This window comes from Enoplosus armatus, chromosome 5 (assembly GCF_043641665.1).
Source record: "Enoplosus armatus isolate fEnoArm2 chromosome 5, fEnoArm2.hap1, whole genome shotgun sequence".
NCBI lineage: Eukaryota > Metazoa > Chordata > Actinopteri > Centrarchiformes > Enoplosidae > Enoplosus > Enoplosus armatus.
The window spans coordinates 561,354-576,517 of NC_092184.1; the positions used below are offsets into that span (position 1 = coordinate 561,354).

A 15,164-nucleotide genomic window follows, 5' to 3' on the forward strand; every position below is an offset into this window, starting at 1 on the left:
GCTGGTTATTGATTTCTTGTGAAGTGGGTGTGTGTTTGTGCTTGTGGACAGCGGACGGACCCAGTGGGGCATGGATCACATCTTGATTCGCCCTCATCTCACGAGTGATAGCCTATAAGAAATAGAACATTAGATACTTAACGTAAATCGAGATTCTATGAGTAGCCTACAGATGCAGCACCGGCTGTCGATAGCGGGTTCATCCCTCGTGCAGACGTTTAGCTGAGACTGGACAATCAGGCAAACAGCTTTTTCTTCTGTTAATTAAAGGAACCAGTCGGGCCCACAGTTTAGAGGACTGCACCTATACTCCTAAAATCTGGAGTTACGGTACGTCACTAACATTCACGCCTGTTCATTTTGAACAGCCAATGGGGAAACTCCCTCGACCGGCCACTGGTGTAACTTCATTACTCAGTAGGTCATGGACAGATGTTTGCGTCTATAAACAACAAAAATTAAAAGTGCTGTGTGGCTGACTGGACCAATGCAGTTGGGTATTACTCTCTCCGAACAAATTACTTTTGATCCAGTCCATTCTAACTTTACCTGGGCCCTGCGAGGTTGATGTCCCTTGAGGCTGATGCAACCACATGTTTTGAGAATTGAGAGTTGCAATAATCGAGTCTTGAGATGACCTTTTCTAAATCTTTTGGTGATAAGAAAGTCCTGATCTTGGATATAATTCTGAGCTGGAAGAAGCTAGATTTGACAACGGTTTAACCTGTCTAGTAAATTTCTGAAGTACTGTCCAATATTATTTGCATAGAGTGTGATGTGATTGGATTACTGGTTGAGGGACTTGGCAGTGGTGCTGGAAGAGTTTGGAGGATGGAACAGTATGGTCTCTGTTTTGTTTTCATTTAACTGTAGAAAATGATTAGCCATCCATCCTCTAAGGCTGCATTCAGACCAAATCCGGCATTTACGGCAATTAACGCAGAATTGTGCGGTGGTGTGGGAGCTCTGGAGCTGAAGTTGAATCCTGTCAACTTTTCGCAGCACCACTGCTGCGTTTTTTTCCGGCACCCCCTGTGGCCACCACTGGCGCAGCCCAAACTGACTACTCACATTCAAAATGAATGGGAGAACTGGCGTATTTGGTCTGAATGCAGCCTAACGTTATCCAGACAGTTAGCGAGGGTAGTGGGTCCAATCTGGGCTGGTGGAATAAAGCAGAGATCACCGCTCTGAGGATCTACCACGAGCAAGGTAGCATTTAGTATAGCCAGACCCAGCATGCACCTGTTGGGCACGCAAAATCGTGGGTGTGTTTGATTTGGGTCACTTAGCCAGCCCCAGTGCGACTGCACCCTCCATACCCCCCTGACACTTGTACGTACACATTGAACTTGTCTCTTTTACTTTTTTAGAGCTGTTAGCACTAGCTTGTTAGCATGCTTTCGGTTATGCTTATGGTTTTGTTCCTTTCAAGGACGTGAACAATGACCTACTGGCTCTAAGGCCACAGTGCTGAACATCAAGACTATACTGTATGACCAAAATGCAAAATCCGTTGAGTCAAAACCCATTTCTATTCACATACAGAAGACCAACTGATGAGTTTTGTCTTGGGACACAATGACCAGTGTCAAAGATGAGACAATCCATGTACAATGTGAATTCTTAAGGGTGTTAAGAATGGATTGACTTATCTTCTGACAGACAAATAATAAACTGGATGACTGAGGAAAATGTCCTTGTTGACCTCATAATCCACAGCCTTTTTGTCATAAGTGTGAAGAAATATAAGCTGGTATTTCAGAATTGTTGGACTATAAAAGCGGGATTCATGTCTGAGGATATCTATGAAGTATTTCTGGTAAAATCATCTTGTAAAATCTAAACTTATGGTAGAAGGGACAGGAGACGTAATGGAACTGTATTTTTAAAATGAACAATGAATTGCTCTCCTGTCAGAGCAGCTGGTATGTAAGCTGTATATCTCTGCACTGCTGGCCCAGAGACGGCTGGAGAACTATTGTTGACAAATGTGTTTTTAATGCTAATTAAAGCCATCCATCTGACAGTAGGCCCACAATATGCTCATTGTTTTAACAGTTTAAACAGAGACAATGATTTGGACACAAATGGACAATGTCAGAGTGGGACCAGAGCCATAACATGCACTGGAACAACACTGTCTGTATAAATAAAAACTAAGCCTGGCATAGGTCACACACACACACACACACACACACACACACACACACACACGCACACACAATTGATTATGGTGTCAGCATGTCACCCGGCAAGGAAGGCAATCCATTTAAATGCCTAAACATGTCCATAGTCATTAATGTCAGTCATGGAGATCACACTCTCCGAAGGCTTATATATACAGAATGTGTATACATATACACATAAATGTAGGGGTGAATGAATTACATTTCCTCTAGTTACTGTGACAAAGTCGTTTGTTTGTGTACTTTTTTTGAGTATTTTTAGAAATAGGTATGGTTTCATTTTTTTTTTTTTTTTTTTACTCTTTATTTAGACATTTTTAGTATTGTACTTTGCTACATTTCAAGTTTCATTGGTTACCGAGTCAGAACAAGAGTCACATGAAGTAGTAGTTCAAAACATCATTGTCCGTTTGTCAGTTTTTCAGCAAATCACACCAAGAAATGTCGGAGACACTGTCGATGTTCTTTTCACATTTCAATTCATGGACCCAAAATTCTGAATTATTTAAGAAATTGCTCCGTTCTGACAATTGTTGGTATTTAGCATATTGCTATGGTTTACCCACAGGAGGACAACTGTATGGAAGACAACATCTTTACCGTTGTCTTGTTTCAATTACTTGCTATTTAGTAGCTTTAGAGCTGCTGCAAGTCTGTGAAATAATGTGGTCAGCTATCACTCTCCTCAAGTGTGAGCATGCAGCACTATGAGCCAACAATCTCCTGTAGGAGCATGGATGTATCTGTGTTCTCATCAGTTGATGGCTCAATGTACCTAACATTGAAGCCATGAGCATGTGCATGCCGAAGAATGGCACATACTAGCATACAGTGGCTATGGAAATGCATTGTAGATGTCCAATGTCACCTCCATAAATGTGTTTGGCCCGTAGACAATGGCAGGCGCTCCAAATGATTACAACCACTCTATCCACTCTAGGGCATTCAGTGTCGTTTTGAAGCGTCTGACCTTTTTGGGGAGGCTTATGTGATGATTTAAGTAGCGCCCTTGTCTCTACCTGAAACCCCCCTCATCCACATGATTAACTCCAAGAGCTTTGCTTCCTGCTGCTCATAAAATATACAATGGCCATTACGCCGCTGACCTTCCAGATGCCTGGCCTAATATATTTTGGATAAAAAATGAATATGTGGTTGCAAATCATTGTCAATGACGTCTCCCAGCTGCTTCCTTTCCCTGATGTGGAGAGAAAAGGAAAGGGGGGAAAAAAAGGAAAGGGAAGGAAAGGAAAGGAAAGGAAGGAAGGAAAACCAATACCAGAGAGCCAGAAAGCAAAAGGAAGAAGAGAGGGGAGGCGGATAAAGCCAAATAGAGGAACACGAAAAGACACGATGAGAGCAAGGGTGTATAGGTTTACTTTCGAAATGGGCAGATTGTTCAGTCAACAAATAAAAAGGGGGAAAAAATACAAATATGTGAATAGCAGAGATTTTCTCTAGAAGATCAAGGACTCAAAAGTGGACTGGTATCTTTTGATGCCTGTGTGCTGTTTACCAGCGTCCCTGAAGTACAGAAGGTCATTAGACACAGGTCCTTAGCTGGCAAGATAGAACCAACATCCATTTGGATTAGATCATCCAACCATTAGAGATGTGCCGAGACACCACTTACTTCATGTACAGGGAATTTCTGAGCTACAGTAACTCTGACGCATATTATTTTGAACAGATTTCCCTTGTGCCAGCAGAGCTTCCTCTCAGGTTGCACATGACCAACAAGCTCCACCAGTCAGAGCAGTGCAGCCTGGACAGCCTGTGTGCAGCCAGAACCGGCTATCAGAACTATCCCAACTTGGGTTAGTGTCTAAGAACCTGTCCACACATTAAAGAAGTCAGAACCTGTGTTCAAACCCACTGGCCACTATTAAAAACACATTTTAAGAACTATAAACTATAAAGGTGAATACATGAATGCATGAACATTGAGATAAGTGGAGGAAAATTTCTAGCTTGGGAACAATGTGATACAAATCTCCATACAAATCGAGAAGAACATAGGTGTGACCTATAGGTTAAATTGGCCTCGTAAGTACATACACTCAGTCCTCATCAGAAGTGCTGAAATCACTGCTGCATCATCTTCTGCCTCCTCCTCCTCCTCTATACAGCAGCGGTTGGTGGCTGAGGATTCTCCTGTAATAGTCCTTGACTTTTAGCATTTGTGCTTCAGTTTGCTTTTGAAGGACCAGGCGCTGTAGTGTCGGACATGTCAGCAAAAGAGGCTGTAAAAACAAAATAAATTCAGAATATCATAAACATACCATTTTTGAAACTTAACTCAATATATACATGGATTTAAGATTCTTTAACTAAGTATTTCTTTAAAGATAGAGGACAGTGTTAGTTGCAGACGAGTGTGGCAGTAAACCCTAACCCACAGATGGACTTGAAGATCCAGCAGGTGAAGATTTAGCAGACCCTGGCATCAATCAGGTCCTCAAACTTTGATGAACCTGATTTATCAGAACTGATCTCCACTGGGTAGGAAGCTGGCTTTATACCTTCTTGGAGCATCCCCAATTTCCAATCAGTATGTTATACTACTGCTATACTTCTCCCCACACGGAAAGACAGACAGCCTTGAATACTGTTTATGAAACTGTCAACCTTCTGCCAACTGCGCACTACAGTGGGTGTCAATTTTTTAGTTCATGCATTTTGTCAAAACACAAAGTGAACTAGCCACAGCATTACATTACCATCACTAAAACAAAAATAAAAAAAACAGATGTCCTTACAGTTTGAGGAAATAGTTCCCAGCTTCAAAGATTGTGCCTTCAATATTGTCCCGTGTTGCTGCATTTCTCTGCACAGGATCCTTTCCTCCTCCTTGAGGCGCCTCACAGTCATCACCTTTCTTTTGGTCTGAAGGGCTGCAGCTGAGTATTTTTTTCAAACAGAATAAATTTGAAGCTTTTTTTTTTAAATGGAGAACTTATTTTCACTTCTGTTCTGCCAAGGCCTCGTGTCAGTCTGGATGATGGCATCAGTGGACACAATTTGCCCCGATGTTTCAGCCAGCTTGGTTAGCAGTCGACAATGGCAGCTGCCAAGCATTTTTTTCTTATCCAAGATGACCTTACGGATGTTGTGGCGCCTCTTGCTGCTATCTAAAAATCATCATTAAAAAAAAGGCACACTTGTCACAAAGTATGTATATAAAGACATGCGTTATTTTCACGCTGCTTTCAAGTCATCTGGTAAATCCAAATCAATAGATGAAAAAGCAAATTTTTTGGCCTACCAAGGATAATCCCAAACAAGTGCAAATGTGCAACATGCACTAAAATCCTTTAACATGCATTGTGTGTGTGTAGTGTGTGACAAAATGTCCCCTTACCACTTAAGGTTATAGTCATATTTCTGCCAGGTGACACATGAATGTTACCTGTTGAGCAGCCAAACAGATGGTCTGGCCTCTGTAGAGGTAACAGCCGCACTAACAATCAAAAACATAGAATTAAGAAAAAGAGAAAATGTGTATTGTTTGAATACCAAATAACAGCACCCCCCCCCATCCCTGAAATTAATGTATTATTTCTGCAACTATAAAGATGTATTACATTAGAGTATTTACCAATGTTTACCTTCTTCTACATGCATAGGATGTTAAAAACAGTATCTATTTGCTGGTGAAACTACCTACAACTTGCTGCCTCTCTGTACAGCGGGACAGAGCGTGCATGAACACCAATATCACAGTGAGGACACTGTGCTTCTGATTTCCCAGTCAGCAGCAGCTGACTCAGGTGACGCCTCACAAGTCACTGCTGCGTACTCTACTCCATCCTCCAGCAGCTTAAGGAGCTCCTGACGAAGCAGCTCGGATTCAGACACTGACAGGAAATAAATAAGCTTTGCCAGAAAGTGACGCAAACACCGTTGGTGGTATGGCTTTGTATTGCACAACAACCCATACATTTCTGCCTTAACCAAAAATGTCAATAAATAAAACACTATATATCCAGGCAATTACAATACGCATTTCTTTAATTGAGTACCTTTTATTGGGTTGACACTGGCAACATCATCACTGGGTGCCTCACATCTGTGTTAAACAATGAAATGTTTATTTTTTTTTTCATTCTATGACTTGCCTGTACTCACCAGTCTTCACCAACAGAGTTCTTCCCGCATTATTTCGTTTAGTGTTCATATGGTTCCAGAGATTCTTGCCTCCTTGCCGCAAGTGCCGTTGTGCCAATATGTGCTCCCTCAAGCCAGCCTCCTCCTAAGAGCAACACGTTCCCCTTGTTCTATTCTACGTGGGCCGGTGTTTGTCAAAAACTTCAGGGCCATTTTTCATTCCCAGTCCGTCCATGACTTTCATTATTAAAAACGACTCCAGTGTCCGGATGTTGCTGAGCTGTGGTGGTTAATTAATTGCTCATGGATTATCTGTCCTCTCCTTTTGTTTGTTTACGGACCTCTTTAAATGTGCCTTGGCTAAAATGTCTTATCAGCCTCTCTTAACTAAATTGAAAGGGCTCCCTCCCTGGATAGACAGACTTAAACAAATGTGGAATTCAAATAATGTTGGACATGCATCAAAGATGTCAGGTGGACCTGGGAGATCAATCTGAGCTTTTTATACACTAAGAGGTGGGCATGTAATTTGTCTTATCAAGATATCACGCTCATTAATCTACCAGAGGTCTTTATTAGCCCTGGAGAATCACAGCAACCTAATTTGATTGTCTTTTTGTACAAGATAAGCCTGATTTTACCCCGATGCAGGACTTTGATAAGAGGGACTATTGGGTTGAATTTGGAACCTTTACCAGGTTAGAACCCCGAAACCTGCAGCAGGGGTGGAACAGTAATGCTCTGACATCTCCCACTCATCTCCCAAAGAGTGGGAGATGTAGAATTCCAGACAGCAGAGATGACTGAATCTACCAGTCTAAGGTCCAAGGTTACTTATTAAACCTTTCAGTTGTATTTGCCCTGTTCCAATCGCTACCTATGAACAGTGATCAGTATCTGTTGCAGTTTGTTGATGGTTGGTTTTAAATTCAGAAACTGAAATACTTTTGTTTTGGTGATTCCAATGTATAAAATACTGTATTATAATATTTCCTTCTCTGAAAAGTCCTATTCTTCCACTTCTTCTGATATGATGTGAAAAAAAGCATTTTGTCATGGCGTGGGGCATCTTGGATGCTGAGTTGGTTTTCCCCCCGTTCATTTCAGTTTTATTCATTGCAATAGGAACAGTCATGTTGCGACAAATGTTCCGCCTTCACAATTTGAAACAAGCAAAAACCTACAGCTTCAGCTTCATGCTCATCATCTCTTAATCTGTGGCACCAATAGAAGTAGCAAGTGTGTGTTTAGGTTTACTGGTCGTTGCCATAGTTGGCAGTTATAGGAACCAGAAAACCTAAATTTGGTCAATGAGAAAGGAGTTTGGGTGGAGCTGAGGAGGGACAAGGCATTACTGCTAACCATCAAATAATGTGTGAACACTGCCTCGTCAGAATAGCAGGAGGTTTTCCCGTTCTTCCAATTCTCATACGAGAAATTGTTAATTAATGTACCTCATGTCACTCCTTGCATAAGTCAGTGCCCTACTCGGGCCACCCCAGTCAAAAAGTCGGGACACGCCGCTGACAATGTGACACTAGTTCCGCCTTTGCTCCTGACAGACATGGGTCATAACTCACACGGCTACTAGAGGTCCATAACATAAACCTAGGTCCTTCAGGCCTTTGAACAAACAACTGACACTGCTGTTTTTCTTTCTTAAAGAAGTAGGCATTATTATATTTATGAGCTTCTGAGACCCTAACAGCTTGTGGAAATAAGGATTTAGTATAGTAAATAATAGTATATAATATAATAGTAGCAGAGACTTTTTTTAGCAGCCATTATGGTATATGCCTGGATTGTCTCATGTTCTGTTGTTGTTGTTCGTGCTACTATTGCACATGTAAAAAACCCTTTCTTATGAAAATAAAAACATTTGTTGTAGGCCTATTGGTAATTTTTTAATGGGACACAGACATTTTTCCATTCTAAATAGTACATTTTAATCCTTTTGGTTAACGGTTAATGATTGGTTAACGAGGGTGGGCAGGAAAAAAACTCCAAATTAGCATCCCTAATTATGACTCATTTTTTAGTACTGTAAAACAGAGGGCGAAGGTTCAATTTGTGGTCTTTCTTTTGTTCTTATTGGTTCCTCCTTCCTGACTGTCCAAAGGAATTAATGTGTTTGTGTGTGTCAGTCCTGTGATAGACTGCAGATCTGTTCAGGCTGCCTGGTGAAATGCATTTATCAGTAAGAAGGTAATTTCTTATTCCAGTAAATTCTATTGCATATACCTTAGCCACTTCTCACTTTGCAGGTCCTGAGGGTCTGAAGTGCTGAACTCTCAGTGTATGAATCTGGGCTGGGGCTGCACACAGAATATGTGAAAAGGAGAAAAGGGAGTTCATCACCCCTGGCGAGGCAGCCCTGGGGTGAGCTTTGTTCAATCTCCTCTCCCACACCTGGCCACACTCCCCAGAAATGTGAAGGAGCTCTGGGGTCCCAATTCTTAACATAGAGCCTGCATTACGTCTGATGCTTGAGACTATGTGCTGGGACTGTGAGAGAACATAATTTTAAACACTTTCAGGTGTTTTTTTTGTTTTTCTCCACTTCCAGATAATGAAAGCGTCTGCAGAGTTAGATACACAATCTCTTCTGTTTTCTTCATGAGAATGGTCTGTCATGAAGTGTTCACTCAGAATCCTGCTGTGGTGGTTGTTATAGCAGCAACCTATCAATAATTAGCAATATGATAGTGATTGTGAGGTATAAATGGAGCCTGTTTATGAGCACAGTCGTAGCTCTGACCACAGCTCCAACTACCTTTTTCGCATTTGTAGTATGTATTCTGCTCTTAACCTTCCCTTGTCCTGTGGCCTTGGGTCTTACTTTGGTTGTTTTTACCATTATTTCTGTCGGCCATGATAATACTGTACTCATCAAAGTCACTTAGATCTGGGAAGATGGCGACATTGCTCCAACAAAGTTCGACGCAGTAAGAAACACGAACAGTCAGATGATCAGGTCGGCCGTAAAGACGCCAACCCTGATCAGTTAGCCATGCCTTGCTCATATCCAGACCAAAGCATACACAGCCACAGGCACTAGGTGTCCAAAGACGTGACCATTTTCAGGGTCCTCCTCCTATTACATCTGTATTTCAATACCAAATACTTCCTAGCCCTGGGATGTCAGTGAGGCTGACCCATTCCAAGGGCTCCTTTAATGCAGCAGAGAGCTCTATTTGAGTAGAGGACAGTAGTAGAGAGCTGGTGTGTGCTTTGTGGTCTCCCATATCCTGAAATCAACTGGATGCCAGTCACATGTCTACACTTGTCTCACTTGTCCTTTAGGGGTGCGGTGCGGTTTCAGCCAACCAATATCTTTTACTAGTTCTGCTTCAATTGTTTGTGGTTTTCAGATGTGCTCTATAAGTAAATTGGCTTCACTATTGATATTGCTGTGACCTGTTATACTGAATGTTTTGATTACTTTGACAGTCTTCCCGTTTAATGAGAGCCTTCCCGGTGTGTGTATTCCGAGCACGGATCCCAGCTGACCATATAAAGATGAGAGCCAAGGCCAAATAGCAATCTCGCTGAGAAAAGCTCGAAACAGATACAAACAACAGTCAGCAAAGGTTTGGCCACGAATAGTGCAGGGTATCGACTGATGGATCAATACACTCAACTGCTTTAGCTGAGCCAGACTCCACCTCAGTTCAATAATGCACAGTTCTATCTTCAGTCTCTGTCGGGACTGATGGTAGAGATTGATTAGGAAGCATTTGTCAATGCTAAGACAGTTTCCAAGAGGAATAGGTAACATGTGCGTCCTGTGGGAGCAGCTGCCCCACCACTTTTATGTATTTTTCTTCTAATTTTCACTATGTGCAGGTTTTCACACAAATCTCTGCGTAGTTGTTGTAATAACGAGCGTCATAGTGTATTATGAGTGGTCGAGCTTGCGTACTGTTGCTGTTTGCGTGCTGAGGCTTGCAGGTTTATCGTGTTGTCACCTAGACTAATAATCCCATGCATGCTAAATGACAGAGGAGCTGAGAAACAAGAGAAAAATTACATACTTAAGGAGGGATACCTGAAGCAGAGGATAATTAATTCAACTGAAGCTGCACGCCAATGCTTACATTATGCATGAGCTTCATTACCATAAACATGCATATCTTTACCCTTTGGCTCGTTCATTACTGTGTGCACTGTCAGAGGAGGAGAGGTTGACTTGGGCTTCCTTCAAAGAGGTAATTGCATTGGTTACGCTTTGAAAAAATAGTTGCGCACAAATTCCCAAGACTGTAGCCACGGGCAGTACAGTAAAGAGCACACTCTATTTCCTCAGTCGTTCTGCTGCTGTGTGTGTACAACTAAGCATCCAGTTGCGAAAAGGAAAGCTGTTAAGTCATTGAAAGCCACTAGCGGCCTGCCTGTTCCTTTTAATTTTTTTCCATCAATACCACTACAATGTCAACCTAGTCTTCTACAAACTACATTCATATTCAGTTATTCTGCATTTTAGATTTACATTAAATGGCAGTGTGACCTTCATACAGTGCAGTGTAAAGTAAGGGGGTGGAGGTCGGGGTAGAGGATAGGTGTGTAAAGCATTTGCCTTCATCAGCATCTTGGGTGTGTGTCGCGCCTTAAAGCATTGACATTTTGATTACTTAACTGACTACCAATGTTCCATAGTTGCAGTACCTAATCTGAAGCACACCTTAATGATTTGCACAATAAGTAGTGTGCCCCTCATGTAGGAAATTGGAAAATAAAGGTGTGGAGGTTGAGGTTGCAGGTGGGCATGTACAGCGTCAGATTTTTATGCAGGAGACTGGAGTTTGTGTCCCGTTTATTGACTGTAACCATAATCTTTCCCTAAACTTAACCATACTGTGCACTGATCTGTGCACAGATATTGTAGAAGGCAAGACATTTGAAATCAACGTTCTTTTATGGTGATAGAGTTGGGACAACACTCAAAAAACTAAACCTAGGAAAACTGTACATGAAATTCCACTAATACATAAATGAATAAGTAGTACAACAAAGCTATGAGCCATACTAAAGCATTCACATGAGAGATATAAAGAATTGAGTAGATGTAGATCGCAGAGGGGATGAATGAATGTCAATTGCTATGTATTTGTAACTGCAACCAGCTGCAGCAACTATATGTCATACAGTACATGTCAGTCGACTGACACAAAAATACAAGTAAAAGCTACTTCTGTACACGCCATTGCAGGACACGGTGTCAGTATAAAATCTCTGTGTCTGCAGCAACATTTGGACATAGCTTGTTTGGCTTGTCAGGAATGGTGATTACTAATACTGAATGAGTCCATTAAGGGCCAACAGCCAGAATTAATCACAAAGGACATTCTTGTGAGGGAATGTGTCATATTAGAGTCAGTGTGAGTTTGGCAGATAGATGCAGTTGTTGTAGTTATCCATCTGCAAAGATATCATGTGAGCAAGGTCACAGCTCTACCATCCCCTGCCCCTGCCCATGTGCCATTCAGAGTGCTTCACATCACTCAAAGATGACAATCTAATGAAAGATCCTTGTACTGAGCTCATGGTGCCTTCAAGTGCATTCTGCCAAATAGCTATTAAAATGCCCTACACTCTGTGATTGCCTTTCAGAGAGGAGGAAATTGAAGAAGGCAATAGATTGGGCTGGAGGATTAAAACGGTAGAGAGGTTGATTAGATAGCAGCAGCCTGTCAAGATCTCATTGACCAGAGGAAAGGATACGCTGTTAGGCAAGCAGCCCAACGGGCACCGCACAGTCCTGCTGTATGAATATCTACATTTCCTCACCCACTGAAGCCTTTGTCTCTGTGTGTGTGCTGCAGAAGATGTTCTGAATCGCTCAAACTAAATGACAAGATAACAGTGGTGAGTTAAAACTGGGATTATGCAGTGTAAGACTCAGTTTACACATGGTATTACCCAGCATGTGAATGTGTATTTGGATTTGTCTGGATAAGGGTCAGAAAACATGGAGGGGTATGTATTGTTTCGTTTTGCGGGGGTTTTCCACAGAAAATATTAATAATGCTGGTGAGAGTCTTGCTTTTTCAAAAAGTGAAATACAAGGTTAATCCCCCCTCCCCTTTACAGCACCTTACTATTACTGATTCTGGGATATTTTTCGATTCTGGAAGTCTGTGTAAAGGAAATTCTGTCACAGTCAGATCCTGCTGGGCCTGGGGGACTACATAAAGTACAAGTTGGTTTCCTACAACCTTCCCTCCTCCCTGGACGGACTGATCGAGCTGACATCCCGGGTCCATCCAGGCGAGACGCCGAGAGAGACGGTAGGGATAAGCAGACCGGCGCTTGTCGATCCGACCGCACCTCATTCCTGAGACTGTGGGCGCTCCCATTGGTCAACAGACGAGGGAGCCCGAACCCATGCAGGTGGGCCGCACCAGTCTCAAGAGCAGGATCGCCACCGCTAGGGGAACCTCTGCCTCTACTGTGGTCGAGCAGGTCACTTCATCTCCCGATGTCCAGCAAAAGGCCTCCTCACCGACTGCGAGGCTGCAGGTTGACTGTGCCATCAACCTGCAGCCCGACTTGACCCCTCCCAGAGGCCACCTGTACTCCCTGTCCACCCCCGAGAGAGAGGCCATCCTCCCCTACAGTTTGACATCCTCCAGTGGGCCCACAACTCCCAACTCTCCTGTCACCCTGGGATCCAGCAGACCAGAGAGGTGGTGCAGCAGAGATTTTGGTGGGTGACCATGGCTGAAGATACCCGGGAGTTTGTAAATGCCTGTCCTGTCTGCAACTAACATAAACCTTCCCACCGGAGATTGAGACTGCTCTACGCTGCATGGCCGCCCAGGACCCGGCATCCTGGTCCTGGCAGCTCCTGTGGGTTGAGTACGCCCAAAACACCTTGACTCACTTCGTTTCAGTGCGCCTACAGGTACCAGCCCCCCCCCCTTTCCAACTCTGGAAAAAGAGGTATCCTGCCCATCCATCGAAGCCTTCATGCAACGTTGCCGTAGGACCTGGACTCAAGCCAGAGGCGTTGTTGGGGTGGAGCTGGACTCTCTGACGGTGGTGGCAGAGAAGAGGATGCTGTCCAAGCTGCGGGTCATCTTGGACAATGTCTCACATCCTCTCCATAATGTACTGGTCAGACACAAGAGCACCTTCAGTGGGAGACTCATTCCTCGCAAATGTACAACAGAGCGCCACAGGAAATCATTCCTGCCTGTGACCATCAAACTGTTCAACTCCTCCCTCTGAGTGTCAGACACTCAGGAAGAGACTGGAAATCTGGACCTACTTCACCTGTCATATACTACCTCATTATTTATTCTTTAAATGTCAGGAGTGCAGTACATATATATACATACGCAACAGAGTAATCCATACATATATACATACATATACATTGTTATTGTATGTATTTTTTACTTAAATATTGTAAATGTGTATATTTTTTATTTTCTATTTCTTATTTTTTATATCTTATTTTTGTTCATTACTCTCTAAATTTATGCTACTTTCTAATCTTGAATGGGAGCACCGGTACTGTATAATTTCCCCCCAGGGATCAATAAAGTATTTCTGATTCTGATGCTCCACTCACCTGTTCCCTGGTCCGGCTGCTCCAGCCTGAGCCCCCCCGCCCCCCAGGCTCCTCTCGAGCCCAGAAAGACTCTCTACCTGACTGTAGCCCTGAACTGTGCTGCTATTTCCCTGCTCACCGTCCTGTCTGCTCTCGGGAGTAATAAAAGTGACTTTCATTCGTTACTGTGGTTCTGTGTGCTGCATTTGGGTTGTCACTACACCTGTTACAAATTCAGAGATTTGTTTCTAAATACGTTCAACTGTTTTTCACCATTTTTGTGTGGATTTTTCGGGCGGTCCATTTTATTGTCAACAATTTGAGTTGTCAATTCTATATTATGAACAATCATACAGTATCCATCTTATCTACCAGTGCCTTCAGCAGACATGCCCCCAGCGTTTCAGAGCATTTTTTCATGATTTTGAAATCTAATTTTATATACTTTTTTTAATTTTTTTTTATTCCAATTTGGGTTGGTGCTTAATAACACATATCTGTACTGTGACAAACTCAGAGCACATATTTATTATCGCTTTACACAGACTTCAGTTATTCAAATAATGGTGAATAATAGATAACAAATAAAAATCAAATGATTTGTCATTATGTAGTAGCTCAAGTAAGACACAGCATAGCTAGCAATTCTATCCAGTGTGTGTGAGTGGAGCATGGCTTGCATCTCTGAGATGTGGAATTTGCTCGCGATTGTTTATAAATGCCTATATTTATATAAGCATTTATAACATTCAGACTGTGAGTTTTAAGTTAGCCCACATTACGTTACTTACGTGCGAGACTTGTTACATGTCAGGTGATTAATATTGCAAATACAAAGTTGTGCATGCAACGTTTATGTCTGCTTGACAAACCACATTTTGCTGCAATAAAAATGATTGAAGTGAGATGAACAGACTGAAAACTTTATCTCATTAGATAAAACAGACGTTGACATCATTTGATGTTGAAAAAAGGTAATAAATCGCAGTATATGTTATCATAATACTCATCGCAAAATGTTTCACATCATTGTATCGTGACTCACGTATCATGATAATAACGTATCGTGGTGCCTCTGGTGATTCCCACCCCTAAAAGGTATGCACAAACAATCATTTAAAACATACTTGGAAGGGAAATATAAACATTAGACTGGAGAAGGAGACAAGCTTCACTTGGACTAATTGATAATAGTCGGAGAGGCTGATACCATAGTGGCTGCGTTGGGAGCCATTCTAGAAATGAAGACTAAAGAGTCATTTAATTTCAAACACACTGCTGCGCACCGACAAAACTTACATTTTCTGTTGATG

General features: G+C 42.3%; 1 protein-coding gene across 1 annotated transcript in view; it reads left to right on the top strand.

The window, feature by feature from the left end:
• sez6b (seizure related 6 homolog b) overlaps positions 1–15,164 on the top strand; it is a 119,838-nt gene that overhangs the window by 4,914 nt on the left and 99,760 nt on the right. The window lies entirely within an intron of this gene.